The sequence below is a fragment of the Euleptes europaea genome, chromosome 10, assembly GCF_029931775.1.
Source record: "Euleptes europaea isolate rEulEur1 chromosome 10, rEulEur1.hap1, whole genome shotgun sequence".
Lineage (NCBI taxonomy): Eukaryota > Metazoa > Chordata > Lepidosauria > Squamata > Sphaerodactylidae > Euleptes > Euleptes europaea.
In genome coordinates, this window is record NC_079321.1 from 31958413 (window position 1) to 31966456 (window position 8044).

The following is an 8044-nucleotide window of genomic DNA, read 5'->3' on the forward strand; positions in this document are numbered from 1 at the left end:
AAGGGGGTGGGGGTCTTTAAAGAGCCCCCCCATGGGCCTTCACAGGGCTTCCATGAAGGCGCGCGTGGAAGGCGCAGATCTGTTTAAAGAGCCCCCGCGCACCTTCATGGAAGCCCCGTGAAGGCGCGTGGGGGGGGGAAGATCTGCGCCTCCCAGCTGGAAGGTGCAGATCTGTTTAAAGTGCCCCTCGAGCGCCTTCATGGAAGCCCCGTGAAGGCGCGGGGGGGCAGAGGGGTTTAAAGACCCCCCGCCCCTCTTCCCAGGAGTCCCGAGCAGGCAGGTGGTGGGTTGTCAAGCCCCTCTGCGCTGTCTGCGCACGCAGCGCAGAGGGGTTTAAAGACCCCGCCCCTCTGCTGCTGCCCCAAACCCCGAATTTATTTACTAACACCCTGAACTTGCTGAATTCGGCTCCTTGTTTTCCCGCCTTTTTTGAGTTCGGTTCGTCCCGAACTATAAACCGCTGAATCAGGGGAAATTTGGCTGTTTTTTGGTTCGGTATGAACCAAATCGACAGCCCTAATGGATGGTCAGGTCAGATAATAACAATAATAATAATAATAATAATGATCATCATCATCATCAAACCTTTAATGGCATATAAGCAAAATATTAACATACATAACAAGACGAGAAAAATAAATAAATAATCCCAATAAAATATCGATAAAATATCAGCCTGTCAACTGTGGGAAAGGTCAGTCACTGTTCAAAATTTTAGAACAGTTCCCAGAAATCTGGAACCCCCCACTGTAATGTGCAGGCTAAAATCATTCAACAGGTGATGAACCAGCCCCTCATCGGTTCCAATGGTGCATTTCTTCAGAAGCGGCGCAATAAATTGCTCACGAGGGTGGGATCCAAGTTCACAGCGGAGCAGGACATGTGTTACAGATTCCACTTTTTTGGCAGAACATGAGCATAGTCTCTTATCATATGGAAGCTTTGTGTATCTGCCCCTAGTCATTGCCGTGGGGAGTAGATTGAATTAGGCCAGCATAAAATAACGTCTCAGTTGAGGAGAAGTCAGCATGGAGAAAGAGCTAGAGAGGGAACTTGGAGAAGGGTAGATGCCAAAAACTAAAGGTGAGCAGGTTGTGTGTGCCCTGGCAAGAAGCAGCTGTCTTTCGGAATCCATTATTTTTTGCTTTATAACTCTGAAGGTCTGGGTCTCCTTGAGGAGAAGGGGTGATTCAAAGGTGATTCCGAGAGATTCAATTTTCTTAACTATGGCTTTATCCCAGGGGGAGATGAAATGGCCAATTGCACTGTACTGTACACATGAACACATGAAACTGCCTTATACTGAGACCCTTGGTCTGTCAAAGTCAGTATTGTCTACTCAGACCGGCAGCAGCTCTCCAGGGTCTTAGGCAGAGGTCTTTCACGTCACCTACTTGCCTAGTCCCTTTAACTGGAGATGCCGGGGATTGAACCTGGGGCCTTCTGCATGCCAAGGAGATGCTCTACCACTGAGCCACATCCCCTGTTGGAATACATGAAAAGTAACCCCATAAAGAGGTCCAAACTTCACAGACAACTGAACTATTTAATAGTAACAGCAACACAATGGCTTTCTGTTCATGAGTAGCAGACTATGAATTCAACCAGTGGGTGTTCAAGCATTCTACATTCAATGTGTAAAGACAATTCAACCAACTAGGCATCTGCAATACTTATACTAGCTCTTTTTGATGTGGTTTCTTCCCCCTTCAGTTAATTCAGAACACCTCTGCTAAAGCCAGCTCTCTATAGTCTTCACAGTGCCCTTTTAAAATTCCATTCTGGCTTCCTGTAATGTTTCACACAAAAAAATCAGTATCTTTAAATATAGGGTTCTTTGCTTCTGATCTGGGATGCTATTAAATTTCTTACCCTTGCAGGTTCAGCTTGAAAATCTGCATTTCAATTTTGCTTATCCCTTACATGAAGCAAACCCTTGAATTTGCACCATTTTCTATTTTCTTGAACTGAGTTTTCCCCGTAAAACATATATTATCGGTAGATTGATAAGTAAGCATTTTATATCATACATATATATGATATACACTGTATATATCGCTTGCATAAAAGAAATAATTATCAAAATCGATAACAAAATGAGCAGGTAAAATCCATTCATAATTACAATATATGGAAACAAAAGAAAAAGAAAAGAGGAGTATTCATCCATCCCAGTTCTGATAGTTGGCCTTTTCAGCATGGTTGGCCTCTCACGCTGGTGAGAGGCAGCAGTGTGTAGTGGTTAAGAGCAGTGGTTTGGAGCCGGGTTTGATTCCCCACTCCTCCATATGAGCGATGGACACTAATCTGGTGAACTGGATTTGCATCCCCACTCCTACACATGAAGCCAACTTGGGTTAGTCAGTCACTCCTTGGGTTAGTCACACTCACACACTCTCACACAGACCTTGGGTTAGTCACACTCTCTCAGCCCCACCTACCTCACAGGGTGTCTTGTGGGGAGGGGTTATTGCAAGCCAGTTTGATTCTTCCTTAAGTGATAGAGAAAGTCAGCATATAAAAACCAACTCTTCTTCTTCAGATGTCAGCCTTACTGGGGGTCTGGCAACCATGCATATCAGGAGCACACACTACGAACAATACTCCTGATATCTCCTGATATCATGTTGTCTGAACATGAGCAGTACACATACTTGCATGTGCATACAGCCTCAGTATGTGCAAACCAGAATCTTGAAAAATCCAGTGTTCAGTTTGCACATACTGAAATTGTATGTACGTACAAAATACATGTGTTGCCCCATTCAGACAACAGGATCTAAGCGTAATTGGGAAGGCTGGTTTTCCATAATCATTGCGAGCTCTCAGTTGCTCATTTTTCCCTAAGATTTCAAACAATTCTGTTGAGGGAAAGGCCATGTTTCTTTATTCATATGGAAATGCAGAATCAATTTGTTGATGAGGGACATAAAATGAAAGTAGTGAGCTTTATGCTCTATTGATCATTAAAAAATATTTCTGCTGATGACACAAAGGTCCAGAGCAATTATAGCATTCTACAGGATTTCAATGTTTTAATCGCTACTTCAAGATAAAGTGCATTTAAAAACTACACTGGATTCCCACTGAGCCATAAAAGAAATACTGCCCAGCATGCTGCCTCCGCAAGTCGATGAAAGGACAAACTATGGGATGTTGTTTTGCTGGTTCTTGGTTTTTAAACAAGTGAAATGGGCCTTGCGTTTATAGAGATGCTTCTAAGACATGGTTGAATTGGGCAGGAAAAGGAGGGACATGGCAAGATATTCAAAGCCAACCCTAGGTAGTAATCCAGCCATTGGTTGGGTTTGATAAAAAGAGTGGGAGATCCACCACAGCTACAGCCTTGCTTCTCCTGGTCACCTCTTTTTGCATTCACTGAGCAGGAAATTCGTCAGACCCCTCCCATGTACTCCACAGCAATAACAGGACAAACAAAACTGCTAACATAGCCTGTGGCGGAGCAGCCAGCAAAGACTGCCAAGAAGACCTAGCTCCTGTTTCTGCTAACATATCTGTTAGTAAATAAGCTTCCGGTGAATAATGGGATTCATTCCTGTATTTGTTTGCAGCTGCCAAATTGGTAGTCAGTGAGTCTGAACTTGATAGTCAAACTTCTTATAAAGTTTCTTAGTAAAATCGAAATGTAAACATTTGAACAGGAATATTCTGCAAAAGCTTCAGTTAACTTTAGGGATGCTGCAATCTTCTCTGCGAATGAGTTTGCCAGATTAATTTGCCATCACGTGATAACTCACCCTCCATTTGCTGTTTGAAGTGGTATATTCCTCATGAAATTTGCATCTCAGTGAGATCTCGGTTCACCTATGTGCTTTTGAAATGCTGTAGTTTCTTGCAGTTTCAATTTGTCCTGTCTCTTCTCTCCTTTTCTGCAACGAAGGTTTACAAAGTGGACTGTTGAGGAATTATAGCAGGGGTCCCCAACCTTTTTGAGCCTGCAGGCACATTTGGAATTCTGACACGGCATGGTCGGCGCAGCAACAAAATGGTTGCCCCAAAATGGCTGCCACAGGAGGCAGAGCCAGGATTTCTCTGTCTTCCATTTTGGTGCATATGTGACTCTTGCCGCCTTCACCGTGTACTTCAATAATTCGGTATATATTTTTGGGATATTACTAAGTAAGATATTTAGTAGCATAGTTTTCAAATTAATCTCAAACATACATTTCAGTATCTTTTGCATTTCATCTTGTATCTCTAATCAATATTTTCTTATTTTCTTGCATGTCTACCACATATGATAACATGTTGCATCTGTGTTCTGACATTTTCCAGCACTTTCCATTATAATCTTTGTTAGCTTTTGCTATATTTTAGGTGTGATATATCATCTGAAGAATATTTTATGCCAATTCTCTTTTAATATTTGACATTCTTAAACTTAATTTATTCACAACGCATTCCTGAGCCTCGAGGGCAAAAGCCCTTAGGAGCCCAGGAAGGTGTTCGGGGGCCCTGCACCGGAGCCCAGGCCATTTACGTCGGTGTTAGTGGCCCCAGCACTGGCATGGAGGCTGCCCCGGAATGCCAGCAGGGCCTTCCACCAATGTCCCACCAGTGTAAAGGTCCGCACCAACATTCCCTGAGGCGTTCTGACATCCCGGAGGTGTTCCTGGAGCATTCCGGGGGGAGGAGCTGCCATTAGGCAGCTTCCTGTCCCTGTTTGCCCCGGGTATGCCGGCGGCATACTTTTCTCTTTGGGGCGAAAAGCCCCATTTAAAATTTTTAAAAGGCTTTTAAAATGTTTTTGGTGTGTAGGGAACTGCTTAGGAGGCTCCACTGTGGCGCCTCCTCCCCACCTTCCCCGCACGCCGCCAGCTCAGGAATGCACTGTTAGTCCAATGATTTTCCCGCTGATTACTCAGGAGTCTTTGGTGAGGTGCTTTGTCAAAAGCCTTTGAAAAGTCCAAGTATATAAAGTCTATCAGGTCACCATTGTCGACATGCCTGTTAATTTGTCAAAGAACTTCAAAAAGTTGGTGAGGTAAGACTTCCCCTTTGCAGAAGCCATTCTGATTTCTCCTCAGCAGGCTTTGTTCCTCTATATGCCTAATATCTCCTTATCTATCTATGTGCCTAATATATATATCACCTCCCCTCCTAATATCACCTCCTAATATCACCCCTCCCCTTCATATGTATGAAATGGCACAGTGGAGGGGCAGCCGCCTGCAGGAGCTCTTACAGCAAAGGGGAGCTTAGGCGTCATCTTCAATTTGTGGTTCTAAGCTCAATTTTAATTCTGATTTTATGATTATTATTAGTGCTATTTGTTTATGTGACTGCTGGATTTTAAACTGAGGTTACCTGCCCTGAGCCGGCTTGCTGGGGAGGGCAGGCTACAAATGTGTAAATAAATAAATAAACAAACAAATAAATTCTATCTTTGATTATAGTTTCTACTAATTTGCCTGACACCGATGTTAGGCTAACTGAACATTAATTTCCTTGTTTCCCTCTGGATCCTTTAAAAAAAAATTGGCATAACATATGCTATGCTACTCTCCAGTCTTCTGGTACAGTGGCTGAACTTAGTGATAAGTTACATATATGAGTTAGTAGATCAATAGTCTCATATTTGAGTTCCCTAAGAACTCGCAAGCATATGCCACCAGAACTTGAAGACTTATTGTTTTTTTAATTCCCGAACAGGTATAGAACTTCATCTCTCTACACCTGATCCAGTTCTTCAGACTCCTTGAGTACATGTTCCACACTTTCCACAATGAGTTCAGATGCAAAGAATTCGTTGAGTTTCTCTGCCTTCTCCCAATCTTCCTTTAGCAATCCTTTTATTCCTTGGTCATCCAAATGCCCAACTGCTTCTCTGGCTTGTTTCCTGCTGCAGCTGTTTCCAGCTATCCTCTCCTCTAATTCTCTTTTTATTTTCATAATTATTCTCTTTACTTCACAGGGGCAGACCTTTCACTTTTTAAAAGAACCCTTTTTTGCTTTTTATGGCTTCCTTGACTTGCATTATTAACCTTGCAGACATTCTTTTAGACTTAGCAGTATCTTCCCTAACTTGGGGGATGCATTCTATCTGTGCTTCCATTAGTATTGTTTTAATTTAGCTTCCAGGCATCCTCTAGGGGTTTTGATTCTCTTGCTTTTCCTTGTCAGTTTCATTTTAACTATTTCCCTCATTTTTGTAAAGTTCCATCTTTTGAAATCAAATGTTACTGGTTTGGACTTTAGAGGTAGCTTTCCATTGATGTGAATGCTGAACTTCATAACACTGTGGTCATGGGTTGTGCAAAAAAAAAAAAAAAATCAGTAAATTTTGGGTTTGAATTTATTGGGCCTGAATTTTTTTGGTAAACCCAAAATAAGCCAAATACACATATTGGTAAATGGGTATTTTGGCTTTATTTCCGAGTCCCCCCACTCCCCAAAAATTGGATCCATTATAGTCTATGGGGATTTTTTTTTCCCGAAACTCCTGCGGTGGGGGGGCATTTTTGGAGGTAGAGCCACCAAAGGCTTTTTGGGAATCACCTATTCAGATCTGTGTGGATTCCTAGGTTTTGTTATTAGGCAGAAACAAAACCCGGTTTTATGTTTATTTTCGGTTTGGGTTTATCGATGTGCACAGCCCTAGTGGTCACTGTTGCCAACTAGTGCAACAACCTCTACACCTTTCACCAGGTCTTTCACCTATCAAGACAGTACATGATGTCCACATCCTTCACGCCAGGCTGGCAAGTCATCATACTGTCAAAATGCCTGTCATAGACCCCTCTCTCTATATTCCTAATAATCAAATCCACTACCAAAAGCCAACTTTCCCTACACTCTATAGGGCTATCCTCAATATGAGAGGATATTGGTCTGTCATCCAAGGAGGGACCCCTTCTAAGGGATCACATCTGTCCTCCTCAACCTGATGCCCTCCAACCTCAAGACTCACACTCTCCACAACAGCAGGAGAGCTGTCAGCATTGGAGTGAGACTGTTCTTGTGTGCCTCTGAAAGTTTCCTCCACAAATCTCACTCTGTCCCTCAGCTTCTCAAGATCAGCAACCCCAGCCTCAAGGGATTGAACCTGCTCCCAGAGAGCTACTTTGGATTTGACTCGTTGTGACACAAGTAGTAGGTACGCTTTGGAATCCATTCCCTGCTCTACAACATTGCTTCTAGACTGGGAGGGCAGAAGAAGCATTTCTTAATCAGGCAGTGTGGTTATAACATCCAATGGCTGTTTTCAGGATATTGTTAAAAGAGAGCTCAGTACTCTGAATGCTGCAAGCCTTTCCTCTCAAACAATGGCAGAAGCCCACATCTACAGAATGGGTTGTATGTACGACAGCTTCTCTTTTTCAGTCTGGCTAACTTAATGCATTCCAGAGTTCTCACATATATGCTGCCTTGTTGATATAATCTCCTCTCCCACTCACAGGTGAGCCTCCAGCCAAGCTAAAAGGGTTCTTTTTCGAAAAGAACTGAGGGTGGGAAGCGATATACATTAAGTGGTTTTTAGACTCTTGGAGTGATAGAAGGGGGTCGCATAGCAATTGCATGAGTGACCATTCAGTTTGATGATCAGGCAATTATACAAGCCAGTACTAAATTACAAAAAAGATATTATTAGAGATACCATGAAGCATACCCCTCAGGAAGCTGTAGAACTGCTTTCTTATCTCACAGACACACAGCCCAATTGCAGTGTTAAAATGCCTTAGAATGGGTGAAAACAAATCAGTCCAATCTTATTTTCTGTCCTCCACCTTCAGGTCATTCAACTCTTAATCAGTCACCCAAAGGTAAACTGAGCAAACTTGGGCTACTTTCATGGTACAAAGAGTAAAGGAAGCTAATACTTCTGAGGCAGACAGAAGAATTATTCAGAATGTTCATTGAATCTTTGGAGAACTATGTCATGCAAACGAGAAATATGCTGCTTCTTATATGTAGAAGTCCACCAACAGTTTCCAAAAGATAGTACCGTAGTCAGAAATTTTATGAAGAGAGCATGAGTGTACTGAAGAAGCTAGCATTGCCTTGAGATTCATTGGGCAGGGCC